The sequence below is a fragment of the Gambusia affinis genome, linkage group LG20 (genome assembly GCF_019740435.1).
Source record: "Gambusia affinis linkage group LG20, SWU_Gaff_1.0, whole genome shotgun sequence".
NCBI lineage: Eukaryota > Metazoa > Chordata > Actinopteri > Cyprinodontiformes > Poeciliidae > Gambusia > Gambusia affinis.
In genome coordinates, this window is record NC_057887.1 from 4,240,911 (window position 1) to 4,255,177 (window position 14,267).

Below are 14,267 nucleotides of genomic sequence, written 5' to 3' on the forward strand. Positions count from 1 at the left end.
TAACCAGAAGAAGTTCATGGAGTGAGTACGACTGTTTCTGCCAAGTTCTTCACAAGGTGGATCTCAAAAGGTAATCCTTTAATGGCAAATGCACCAACAACAAAAAAACCTTCCAGCTCGTGAACAACTGCTGTCGGGTGGAAGCTGACCCTGGCTCCCTGTTTGGTTTCCATCGTTGCCACGAGGCTTCGCGGCAAAACTCAGCACTGCTCTTCGGAGAAATGTTTCTCTTGCTAAAACTCCAGACTGCTGACTCTCCCGGGTCAGAGGTGTAGCCTTACACTCTGGCTCGGACTCGCACAATAACGAAGTGACGCAGCGTGGATGGAGGAACAGACGGGGAACGCAGGGGTGGTGGAGGGATACCGTCTGAGTGTGAAAAGAGAGAGGATGAGAGAAAAGGGAAAGTCGGAATAAGACACTGAGAATGACAGGTGGAAACCAAAAAATAATAGAAATATAGGCCACAATAGTTTTTTAAAATATTTTTTATCCAAAGGTAAGGTGAAATATTACAGTCAGTGTGATCCTCTTATTCGTTTTTGCACATATGGAGATGATTTCTTGCAGTGGTTCAGGCTTTATGAAATGACAGCCAGATGCGTTGACTTAAGATTTATGTTTTGTTGGCTGAATATGACTCCCGGCTACAAGATGTTGTGGCTTACAAGGTATGCCCCGACAAACACGCCGGCGTCTGAACCCTTCGCACGGAGCTCCGCGCCCTCCGTCACCGTCCCGCCACGCCACCCCCTCGCCGCCCTCGCTCGTTATTAGTCTTTGGTTGCCGATTGTCAATCACCAGCCAGTGACTTTTAAGAGGCGAGCTGGAACGGCTCCGGTGGAAACTCAAGAGATTGACGTTGACTCGAGGCGAGCAGGCGAAGCGAAGTGGCCCGAAGACGGAGTGCGAAGCTGGAAGGAGGCAGAGGAAAAGGGCTGAAGAGCTGAAAGACCCTCGCTGATCGTTTTAGAAGAAGAAAAAGTCAACGTTCCGAAAATAAACCACAAAAATTATTGCAACCCCTGGGAAACTTGTTAAAAGCTCATAAAAACTAAAGTCTACTATAATACATGAGGCTGTAATGGAGATCCAGTTCGCTGGGTTTCTTCTCTCCCCCCTTTCCTTTTGGCCGAGCGGTGTTCTTAATTTTTTATTTTCTTACCAAAAGAATGGAAGCGAGAGGTGTCAAAGTGCAAGAAGAACATCTCCTACACGCGTATAAGGTTAAGATTTAAAGTGGTGACCTAGAAAATAGTAATATGAAGTGATACATGTTGCTTTGATAGACAAGAAAGGTAGATAATGAAAAAGTAACCACGTTTTTTTATTCAGATTTGTAACAACTAAACCATCTCTGAACAAGTAGACTATGTTCTATCAATGTAGCTTATGATTATCACCAATAGCAAGAAAATAATAAATAGAAGTACTTACCACAGATAACAGTGTTGTGTTTTGTGATAAGCTACTTTTTAAGATAAAATAATTGGTTTTGTTGTACCAATTGTTAAAAGGTGTTAAAATGATATGTTTTCTAGTCACATAGCATCACCTTATAGCATGATCAAGTCACTGTGTTTTTGTCAGTTGTTATAAAAATGCTGTATAGATATATATCTCAAATATGACCTGAAAGAAAGTTGACTTTGTAATTTAACACCTTGAAATTGGGGCCGTCTCTTTCAAAACTCCTGCTCTTTTTGAAACACCGTCTACAGGAAGTCATCACAACATGGCTCCTCTATTGACCCTAAAACAACATTTTTATCAGAAGAAGAAGCACATCCCCCCCCACTCAGCTCCTTCAGACTAGCCAGCAGCAATTAGCAAACACCTGGTGGAACGGCACATCTGCTGAGCTCATTAGATGAGCTCCATCTCAGAGGAATGCTGGTAAAAACTATGATTAAGGGTTAATGGAGGAGGGAGGTGACGACTTCCTGAAGGCGGAGTTTCAGAAAGAACGGGAGTTTCTTAAACAGACAGAGGCTCAATTATTTAATCAGCAAATTAATATTTTTCATTTTTGATCTATACAGCATTTTTAAATAAAAAAAAAGTAACATAGTTACTTGATTGTGCTATAAAATGTCATTATGTGTCTAGAAAATACATATTACTGCCCCCGTTAAACAGGTGATAAAAAAAATAATCTTTTATCTTTGTAAAATAAGTTCTTTTTTGTGGTAACCCATCTGTACTTTTACCATGTTTTCTTGCTAATGATGGATGGAACATGCGTAACACTAACCCTTTAAGGAATCTCATTTTCTTAAGAGTTCCTGAATACTTTACACAAACCTTCCTTTTTAAAACTAGTCCAAAGAAAGGAAAAGAAAAGAAAAGAAATAATACAAAACAAAACCACGCATTCTGCTCCGCGTCAATCTTTCACATAAAACAAAATGGAATGGATTTGGTAGAAGGCGGTGTACATGTTGCATCAATCAGAACTCCCACCCACCTCCACCCCAACCATGCAGCCACACACATTGGCCCATGTAGGGACAAATTGGAGCTGAGCATGGTCTGAGTCAGAGCCGTCCGAGGCGACTTGGCTACCAGGCCTGCTCTGCGTTCAGCCTAAACGCTTCTGATAGGCCTCGCTTGGAAAACGACATGGTGTTGAAGCGGTGGAAATCGAGAGCCGCTGGCACGGTGTGTTGTTGTAAGTAGTGGGCAGAAACGGGGGGGGGGGGGAAGTTAAGGGAGACCGTCTCCAGGCAGAGAACAGAGAAAGATGAGACCCAAGAAATCGATAAAAGTATGACACGTTCCATCCGTCTGTCAAAAATGTAACCCAGTCTGGTTTTTACTTTACATTTGCTTCGTTTTCTGAAATATTTGGACACAAAAAAATAAAAATAAAAATCTCTACAGTTTTAGTTTCTATGTAAAAATGAGCTTTTTCTCCTGAGCTGATGAATTTATTGTTATACTTCAGTTCAACTCGACACACAACAAAAGAGATGCAAAGTTTTGCACCACAATTAAAAATAAATGTAAAAAAAAATCAAGCGTGCGCGCTCCACCTCTGCGAGCAGCTCGGTTTCTCGCCGACACCGCGGCGATGAGAGCTGTGATTGATCAGCTTTTCCAGCAGGAAATGAGAGGGCATCTCTCAGAGGGCCTGTTTAAACAGCCAGTTATACGGTTACTGAGTTGTTCCAGGACAGCCTGTCACGTGAGGCGGCCGAGGCGCTCCGGCCGACGTGAGTCAACGCTTCCCTCCCGGGGTCGGACGTCTACGAGGCACTGCTCCCCACTCCCCCCCCAAACGTCTCCAGGAGGCGCTTTGTGTTTTTGTTTCTATTGACTGTCCATGTTAGCAGTTTGTATCTGATGTTCCTCAGAAGAAACTGGCTCTTTGGAGTCAAGATTTAATCATGTATTCAGTGTCCAATCGAATGTTTATTTACTTTTCAGTAACATGATTTGATGGCTTCCCCCCCACCCCACACACACACACACGCACACACTCCCACACACACACTTGTGTCTCTATGTTTGACGTGGTGAATCTGCTCAGACTGTCCGGGTCCGTTCCACATCACTTTTCCAACCACATCCAATTGCACATTTGATTCGATTTGTAAAAATCTGATTTCATGCTATTATTTGCAGTTGGGGCTTTTTAAGGTTAAAGTGGATCTGAAGCATGGATTGGGTTTGGTCATCTGAACTGAACAACTTCTGAGAGCACTTGGTGAAAGTTCCAACAGGGCTTGTTGTTAAAGTACGTACTTCAGACGCACCAAACGCCAGCTGTGATTTCTGCTATGTACAGTTTTCACATTTGTTTCATAAACAAAACTCACATTATTCAGAATTTGTTTTCGTTTTAGCCCCTTTGTTGTGATTGCAAAAAAAAAAAAGATTGTGTGGCCGATTGCCTTTCTCAGTAAATAGAGAGTAGAAAAGAACTTTGCATTATTAGAGCTGGAGAGGATAATGGTAACATAGAAGAAGCGGCAGAAATCCGCAGCTCAGGTGGAAACGTCTATTAAGAGCACAACTAAATTGTACAATCGCCAAATCTTGCTTTTGTGGAACAGGAGCGAAAAGATATCTGAATGTTGTTCTGTTTGCAGTTTTGCTGTATGCCACATGAAAGACAGAGAAAAACTCATTTACCATAAAAAGTAACTGCAAACGTTTAGGTAACCTCATCAAGCCCACCAAATTAATCTTAATATGCATCAATACACACAGTGAAAACTGTCTTTGGTCTTCAGTAGAAGCCAATGAATGAAGGAAATTTAATAAAAATAAAATGAATAGGTACATTACAGTCAAATACATTTAAGTTTGTGGTCCCAACTTGAAAAACTGAAAAAGTTCACAATGTGTCAGTCCTCTTGGTGGACACGCGCCTCGCATGGGACAGCATAGCCTAGCTGAAAGCAGTGTGGGTTGAAATCCATGTTGGGAATGGCAACAAGGCACGGCAGTCTGACCCGAGCGTCTGCTTTACCTCCTCATGATAAATGGGCTTTAAACGGATAGTTGCAGCCAGTTAGTGTCTCGCAAAAATTCATCATGCAAACGCTGGTGGTAGAAAACAGCCATTTATGTCCAATGTTTGCACATTTAGCCTTGGCAGAGTGAGCAAAGTCTTGCTCTTGACAAGATACTCTGACAGCACATTTCCTGTCAGGCTAAGCTGCAGCAACTGGAAAGCACTGATGTTGTCCTCCTCGGCCCATGATGCATGGTCACAGCTAATCTGAAGATATTCAATAGAGCATTGATCCAGTACCAAAGCTCACATTAGTACCCATAGTGTTGATATTTAGATCTAAGCGCCCAGCCCTGCCGTTCAGAACATCTGGAAAGTATTCACAACGCTTACATTCTTCTATATTTTATGTTACATCCTTATTCTAAATTGTTTTAAATTAATCTCCTTCCTTAAAATTCTACACCAGCGTGTCATCCTTAAAAAGTCTTAATGTCATGTAATTAATCAAGTAATTTGACCTTAAGTACTTTAATCATAGGTCTTAAGTTTTGTCATGGCAGGACCATTTATTGTTATATATTGTAGGCAATTTTTCTCTTGAGGGATTTTTCTGTCAGGTAAAATTTTGAGTCACATGCAGACATTTTTATTGTGTGCTGTGAGTCCGACAGTTGAGGCTATCGCTAACTAGCTGCTAATATACCCAGAAGAACCATAAACAGAACAAAAGTCAGTAACCAAACTGAGTTTGGAATTTGTATTAGTTAGTTTTTGCCCCGTTTTTGAGAAGACAAGCCGCCATCCTGCCAATCAGAACAAAGTTCTAAGTGGGGCGGAGCCACTGAGAGTGAGAGCTGAGCAGCGAAAGGGACAAAAGCAGAAGTCACCTCACAAACTCTGGAATCAGAGGCTTAGTGGATTTTAAATACAATGATCAAGGACCAGTCAGACGTATTTAAGAATCGTGTTTCAACAAAGTTATTACTATGGAGAAGATGGAACCAAATCAGAAATATAAAATGTGATTTTCTTTTGTTCATTTCTATTGCGATAGATGTTTTAAATTTAATTCACCACCACAACAACAACAACAACAAAAAAATCACATTTACGTAAGCAAATAAAATGAAAAAAAAAAACAAAAAACGTTGTGAATAGTTTCCGGATGTACTGAGATTTGACAGCTAAAATTCTCAAGGAAAAAAAACTAAAAGAAAAAGAAGACTCCTTGATAAAGGAATGAAAAGAAAAAAAAATTGCAGTAAACCTAAGCGCTTCCTCTTAATGCGAACCAGACCGAAAGCTGTGCGAGGTTGATTCCACCTCTGAGGCACGGCGTCCGCAGCACAGGATGCAGGGGAAATAAAACCCTCAGTATTAGCCTACTCAACGCTGCATATTAATCAGCATTTAATAAAAGGAAAATAAATCGCCCTCCACTCCAAATATTATGAGTGACGCTAGCCTTGTTTTGATTTTACCGCTTTTTTTCATGCAAGGATCTAAAGTAAACAACTCAAGTGGAAAAAAAGAAGGAAGGATGGAGCAGAGAAGGGGTCGGTGAATATATATATATATAAAACTGAGTGGTTACTGTATGTGCACAAGCACTGAAAATCTGAAATAAAACAAACAGGAGTTCTTACACCAGTTTCCTAATTATTGAGATTTTTTCTGTCCAGATGGTTTAATTTCCTCACGTGTGATTAAAACTAAAATGGAAATCACCTCCCATTACGACTACATGGGCGTTTAGAATACGAGCGAGGGTTTGACAGGGACATAAATCAAAGCTGCTATCCGCAGTTATATCTGTTTATTATTTCATGTTTTGTTTTTTTGCTTCTTTTGAGGTAAATTGCTTGCAACCACCATTTACGCTCATATTAAGTCCATGCGCAAGCGGCGCTGCCAACCAAATACACAATGACACATTATATGGCAGCAGTGGAAGTGAGTTTCACATCTTAAAGGGACGGTACAGTGAATAAACTGTCTGCTACCGAGTTTTATTGCAAAGTAGTTGGAAATAATCTAAGATGAAAAATGAAAATTAGAAGATTTTGATGTTGGGAGAAAAATGGCCACACTGTCCATCTACAAACGAATGAGAGAGGTGATGGTGTGTCCCCACCTCATGCTACGTGGACAAGTGGGTTTAAAATGATGGCTGGATGAGGACAACAGATGGAAAACCTTTATTTATACAGCTGTGAACGCCTCAAAAGAAAAGTTAAAAAAAAAAAGTTTGTGTGAGTGCACAATCAAAATTGTTTCCAAAAGCAGGAGGTGGACTATAGTGTAGGGCATTCTGGGTAAATAGAGCCAAAACAAATGTTAGCAAACTAACGCTAGCGGCAGAAACGGCCCGTTATCTTTTACAACTGATGGGATCTGACACCACTCCTTTTTGTATACATTTTGTAAAGAAGGAAGTTGCGCTACCGTCTTCTTCAGGAGTTTTCAGGTCGTTTTCTTAAGTGGTTGTCGGTGCAGCGCCACCACAGGTGAGGAGAGGAACAGGTTTCTCTAAAAGGTCTGATTGTTTTGACTCAGTGCGGAGTGAAGGCGAACTGGAGCAGCTGAAAATGTGACAGAAGTTGGAAGTTTGGTCCCCAATCGAAGCGACACCCTTAGATACATAGAATGGTGACGAGAAATTCTGAGGATTTTAGAAATGCTGTTGACCATAAACGTTATTATTGTGCAAAATTTTAATTGAGTCTGTGCACAACAAAAACATTTTTTTATTAGCCAGCTCTCGTAAAGGGTCCACACACGGATGGATGTTTAAAGACTATTTCTGTTCATTATGATGATTATCTAGTTATAGCTAATACAAACATGACACTTAATATTAGAATATTACATCAGACCAATAAAAAAGAAGTATTTTTAAAAAAACGAAATATGAGCGTAATGAAAAGTGTGCTTAATGCCACACTTGAAGGTGGTTATTTTCAAAACATACTTTTAATCTGACAAACGGGCCTCGTCTGACAGCATGTCAGAATCTATTGAATATGACTGTAGATGTCAGTATGCAGTGAGTTAGCAGAAAAGTGAATAAAACCTCAGAGCGGGGAACAGTGAGTCAGACGGGCCTCGGGTTTTAGCTGATTCCAGCCATTTTAAAAGATTGAGAAAATCTAACCAACCACCTTGAAAAAACATCTGTAAAGTACTTACTAACATCATGGAACATTTTAATGGAGGAAAACAGGGTTTTGTTTTTCAGGGGCTCACACAGTAACAAAACGAGGCTGGTAGGGAGCAAACCAAACGTGGAAAAATGATTTATTACTTTTATAGTAGTCACACAAATAATGTGTGACTACTATGGTATATTTATGGTATATTTATGGTATATTTCCACTGCCGGGGAAATATACCATAAAACTTGTTTACTGTAAATTTAGAGTTGTTTTTTTTCTTTTAATTTCTGCCCCTTTAAGGTTAAAATCAGCCACCATAATAACGTTGGTATGATGTAAACCCATTACAAATTATGCTATTAATAGTAGTTATGTTACACACATAAGAGTAGAAAAGGATAGATAAAAGATCTGGTGTTGAGGGGGTGACCAAATGAAAATCAGCTTCGGGCCCCAAAACGGTTTGGACCGGCCCTGAATACACTTCTTTTTGGAAGTGAAACAATAAATCTGGTGAGCTGGTTATGATTTAACTGTTAAGAGTGACATTTGTTTCTGTTTTTTTAGAGAAACGTTTAAGTTTAGACATTTGGCCTCTCAGGAAAAGCTGCTGACAGAAACTCCTGAGCTGGATCTAGAACTAGTCTGTGACTGGACAAAAAAAAAACAATTCATTTATAGATATAAAAAAACTGATACAGGGGAAAACTAATTTTTGTACTACCTCTGCATGCTACCAGAATGCACTCCCCGGCTAAAAAGCTGCAGTTACGGCTCGTCTCGTTAACCCCCGGTGCCAAAACTAGGTGCAAAGTGTCTACGCAGCATTACGGCTCGGCCCAAAAATACTACGCAGACACACTTCTCTTTATACTGTATCTGCGAGTGTGAACAAGTCCGGCGCACACACTCGCTCAGATGCCACACCGAACACATGCTGACACACTGCAGTCCTTTTTACCTGCAGGCTCAGCTCTCGCCCCCCGAGCCAGCTCTCGGGTTACCTGTTTTCCTTCCAGTGAGTGTAAAGTGTATTCATATGCTCCTAAGAGGGCCGAGATTGGAAGGAGGCTGTTTTCCCAGTGATAAAAATCACTTGGCACCTAGCGAGGAGTCGGCATCTCTGCGCAGCGCGCCGCGGCGCGCAGTGGAAGGGCACCGTGTCCGAGTCAGCGGAGCGCCCGCTCTGGCACGGGTTCAGTGTACACAGGCAGGAGAGGAGGACAAGCCGCACATGGGTCTGAAGCAACATCAGGGCCCGGCTGCTTAACCGCCGGGTTAATAGGTTTCATAACTTTATTTTTAAAAGGAGAAAAAGGCAAACACAGGAAATAAATAGAAAAATCGCCCCAAGGAAAGTTCTTACGGCCGTTTCGAAGTACAGTAGCAACTACTGTTCATGCGACGTGTTGCGCTTCCTTTTCGCTGCAATTCAATAATGCTAATGTGACTATATTGATGTATTTAATAGGTCCAGAAGTGTAATTTCTGAGCAATTTACAAGTGGTATCTAATTTTCTGTAGGTGTAACAATACACCCAACTCAGGAGGAGATCTTGTGTTCACAAGAATGATACAAGTAGAGATTTTAGCAAGGATTTTACCCAAAGTAATATCCAGTATTTCATCAGATTGTTTTTTAAAGCAAAGCTTCATCCCCAGCGGACCAAGGGAAGCCGTTTGGTCGTCCATTGCTGCTGTGTGCCAGTGTTGTTTGTGCGTCAGTTTTACTGGCGCACCAGGAACACATGAACACAAACGTTCTGGCCTGTGACTTTGGTATGTAAAGAAAAAAAAGTAGCTTTTTATTAAAATTTTAACCTTTACACGTCAAAATTTTTAACTAATTTTAAAAATTGACAAAATGAATTAATCCAAATTAATGTGTTAAAGTTAGAGCCTTAAATAAAACCTTCAAAAATTCATTTATTATTCACATAATACATGAATGGAAACATACTTGTTCAATCCATCCATTTTCTAACACTCTTGTCCCTACTGGGGTCTGGAGGGCTGCTGGTGCCTAACGTTCAGGGTGAGAGGCGGGGTCACCTTGGACAGGTCGCCAGGCTGTCGCCAGGCAACAGAGACAAACAGGACAAACGATTTCTTAATTAGGAAGACTTGCATAAAGTCTTATGAAGGCAACACCTCTACCAGGCCTAGCTTGGATGCAGCAAACATGCTAGTTGCAAAGGTCAAACTACACAATAGTTGAGACAACCGTATTCTCTGATCGATCGATCGGTTCTTAAATAATGTGTATAACTTCATTTGTACTTATTTTCCATCTGGCTATGACAACTTAAACCTGAAATGTACTTGAAAAAACTAATTTCACTGCCGCTACTGTGGCTACAACATCACTAAAAAGTTATTTTCTTTGACCTCAATGCGTTCAAAGAGCTGCTCCTTGTGTCCCACAAAGATCGTCTGTGCCAATAACCTCTGCATGTCCCCACCGCTATCATACAGGAAGTTATCTAAGCTTCCTATAAGTCTATATTACCCAGAGAGACGTCAACGGGTGTTAGCTAGTGTTTTTCCTGTGCATTAACACTGTGTACCAATGAATTTATTAAAAAGCGCCAGTTCCAAGCAAACATCACGAAATGCCAAAATAAAGGTCTTTGATATGAAGCGGTGCTGATATATGTTTGGCTGACGAGGTCAGTAATGCCTCGGAATTGGCATGTAGGCTAGCTGCGCCGCCGCCGTTCCTGGAAACAGACGTTCCCCTTCGTCGCCTCGGTCAGCTGATGCCCGGCTCTTTCCTGCTCTGCTTGCAGAAGCTTAGGCCTCAGTGAAGTTGACTTGCAGGACAAATATAAGGAGCAACACAATGTCAAGTCTGGGCTAATCATGAGGGATTAGCTGCAATAAAGCAACACTTTCACCCTCGCACACTGAATCAATGTGTAATGTGTCTTAATGGTGGAAGTAAACTGAATACTTAGTTTCAGCACACATGGGTCTCCATATCATCATTGAAAGCCACCTACATCGCTACTCACGCTGCCAAACCACATGGCTGAATGAGCCTATGAGACACACAGAGTGTGTACTGTATGTATGGCCTTCTGGTCTTCCACCGCTCACTCACCACAGTGGGCTGGGACTTGACAAGGGGGTCCCAAGGATAGGGAAGGCAGTGTTACCTTCAGTCTCAGCCCACTGGGCTATGGCGGATTTAGGTATTATTCTATCAGGGTTAAATTTACATCTGAGTCTTTGTCACTCCCTCTCTGCGATTCTGTTGCGTTCTTCCTGAAAGCAAGACCTCTGATTTTAACCTCTTCCCCCGAGTGGCAATATTTCAATCCTCAGATGTCCTCGCAGTATCGGTTCCTTCCTGATGCGAGCTGACACTTTCCACCGTGCTGCCCGGTCCTGATGAGAAAGACGTCAGCGGACATTCCTTCATTCCTGAGTACTGGATCCTGCTTTTATAACAACCCCAGAGAGGGAAACACGATCCTTCTCGGTGTGTCTCTGGCTCTGTTTTGCCAAGTCTCATCTGTTTGTCTACATCTTTGTTTTCTCACCCACTGCAATCATTCTCAAGCTTTTGCAATCATCTCCAGGTACCAACCCCACAGCCCACATAAGACGGCGCGGGAGCTTCGACGCAGTAGTCATTGCTCAGTTGTTGGCCCGGCCTGCTATTTGTCGATATCCATATGCACCCACCCTCTTCAACATCCCATCACTTTCCAAAGTCATCCAGCCTCCATCCAGCACTCAGGCCAAATTCCGGCCATGACTTTCCGAAGGCGGCCCCGTTGGACTCTGGTGCGACTGCGCCTCGAGGCAGGGGTCAACAAAGGTAAAGAGGAAGTAACTGGAGATTTTTAATTATGGGCTTCAGTGGTGCGATGAGCAGCTCAGCTAGTGACTCCGAGTTAAAGAAGACGGGGGGAAAAAACAGAGTTTAGCAAAGATCTTGAGTTTCACAGGGCACTCTTTAAATTGCCACCTGGCAATGGTTTGGTATGAAAGAAGTGGCCATCTTTTCCAGCTAAATCACAAATTGAGGCAGCTTAAGAAAAGACTATGACATTCTCTGTAATTAATACCCTGTGGATTCACCCTATTTGCTTAGATTATAAGTATAGTCAATGGCTCAGAGTCTAATTGGCAGAGAGAGTAGATGGTAAATTAGACATGGCAAGCAAGTCTGTTCCTAAAGCAGAAATCAAGTCTAGTGCAGTGCAGGAAAAAAAAAAGTCTCCAAGCTTTTATAGGTCAACTTATTTTTTAGTTTCTAATTTATTTTAGATGGCTAAAAGGCCCAATTTTCAGAACTCCGCTCGTCCTCAGTGAGGAAAGCAGCTATTGGCTGTTGAAAGTTACTAAATGACATTAAAGGCTTCTACACACTTGGATGTATTGTGCGTATTCTCATGATAGATTCCTTCATTTCCCACAACCCGAATGACTTACGAGCAAGTTTGGTCAGCTGGTTGGGCGCCTAGTAACCGTTCTTTTTCAGCAGGACAGCCACCTCTCAACTGTTTATGCCGACTCCCAACCTTCTCAGCTCAACGTCATATACGAAACAATTTGATGTGAACACGGTTTTCCGCTGCAGTTTACGCAGCAACGCCGAGTAAGTGTACGCAGCGGAAAAAAATTGTACCTTAGTGTGGATGTGCCCAGTAGAGTTTGCCTCGAGTACGCACGAACCTTTGCACACAACCCCACATCTGCTCCAATTTGTAGAACACCTGGACTGTGACTGTTGGAAAAAAAACAAAAAAACACAACCGTCACCATGCTCTCACCTTGAAGGGAAAGTGCTGAAGCTTTTTTCGCCACATAATTTTAAAAGCTTCCCTACTGCAAAAGGTAGTTCAGACTTCCCTACACTCCTGAGTGGATTGCTGTTGTATTGTGGCAGGATGAAGTCAAACTAGTTTCAGTAGTGTAAAAAAAAAACCCCAGTTGATCAGTTTAGAGCTCTTAAAAAGGTAACCACCATTCCTCAACACCTTCTTGTACAACACCGAATTTTGGATTTTGAGGATGGGATTAATGAAAAACATCAACATTTTCTGCTTCGAATTTTCAAAGGGCCTTGGTCTTAAATTTTGTAATGCAAAACTTTCAAATCTAACACAATCTAACATGTTATTAGATCAAGGAGTCAGGTGCTGTTGATAAGATTGTTTTTCTCCTTTTTTCCTTGTGTTTGAATGACGCCACCTCAAACTCCAACTCTTTCTGCACTCTTCCAACATCTTTTTTGTGTGGTTGTACATGGAAAACCTACTATTACCGTGGTAATAGCTTGAGAAGCTATGAAGTAAGATATTTTGATGGCAGGAAATCAGACTGAGCAATTAATTACAGCAACCTGTAATGTGGTCTCTGGGATTGCTGAGACGAGACAGGTCAAAACTGGGTGGGAGGAAATCTGGATTATCGTTGAGGCAAGACGGATTGGATTTGGCTCCTGTCCAGCTGAGGATCAGACATTTTGAGCTGGAACTTCCATGGTTACCATCTTATTTCCCCTCCTCTTCTTGCAATACAAAGTTGTAAGACAATCATTATCCTGTCATTTCCTTTCGGGGGGGCTTTGTCTCACAAGTGATGTTCATGTCATGTACTAAGTAGGGAGCTCTTCAGAAGTCGTATATAATTTTGAGCTTCAAATCAAACCTCACAGACCAGTTACTTGCTTTGAAATGGTAACAGGAGACTCCTGACAATAGACCCTCCCCTCTGTCCACGACTTCCATCTGAACCCTATTTGGCGCAGAGCTGCGAGTCATGGGCACAATCACAAGGCAATCTGCGAGATAAAGCCTGCTCGGAAAAGCTTAGTTGGGAATTAAATGATCAGTGCGCCGCAGGATGACTTTGACAGTGAGGAAGCTCTGGAGGTGAAGAGTCCAGATGTAACAAATCAAGCCAGGACACGGTGCTTCGTCTGCTTTGGTTTAAATAAAGCACATGCTCGAAAAGCCAGACAAAAGCATCACACATGCTCACCAGCGATGTGACGGGTGTTGTTTTAATCGTGTGCAACAAAGTTTTCCTGCTTTAAATGGCAAAAAGGTATTGTTCTCCAAAGTAAAAGCAGGTCAGTCATAGACGGCCCTAAAATTCAGATCACAATTTTGAGTTTCATAAACGTCGGATGGAATTCAAATTTTACAGCAAAACACATTCATGGTTTAAAGATGTGAGACCGAACACTTCGGTTCTGAACTGTGGGAGGTGAAACCAGGACGCGGGTTAATCAGGGGGAAAGAGGAGAGAAGCAGATGCTTACTCGTAGAACACCCTGAACAAGCTGTCAGCAGTAAGAAAGGCCAGCGCCGGACATGCTGAAGCTTTAGCTTTAGTTTCTCCGTACTGCTCACCTGCTTTACGTTTAAAGCCACGTGTTTCTGTCGGGAGCGGTTAGCTCATGTGAAGTTTAGCGCTGATCCGCCTCTATCTGCAAGGAGCCTGATTGGATAAATCTCTAGGTTTTTTTTTGTGTTTTTTGAATGCACTTCAAAAGGCAATTTAATCGGGGTAAGACAGACGGCCACTGTAATCATAGAGCTCTTCTGCCTCAGACACACAGAGCAAACATGTCTGAGCTTGACCCATGGCATGTGTTCTGAAATGTCACGTTTACTGATCCAAATCT

At 42.0% G+C, this 14,267-nt stretch overlaps 1 long non-coding RNA gene across 2 annotated transcripts in view; it reads right to left on the reverse strand.

Annotated features, from left to right (window-relative positions):
• The window catches only part of LOC122823417, a 119,895-nt gene continuing 105,628 nt past the window's right edge, over positions 1-14,267 (reverse strand). For both annotated transcript variants that reach the window (XR_006369337.1, XR_006369336.1), the window contains 2 exons: positions 12,261-12,359; positions 1-369 (listed from right to left, as the gene is read on the reverse strand). This is a non-coding gene — a long non-coding RNA (uncharacterized LOC122823417). The remainder of the gene's footprint in view (positions 370-12,260; positions 12,360-14,267) is intronic.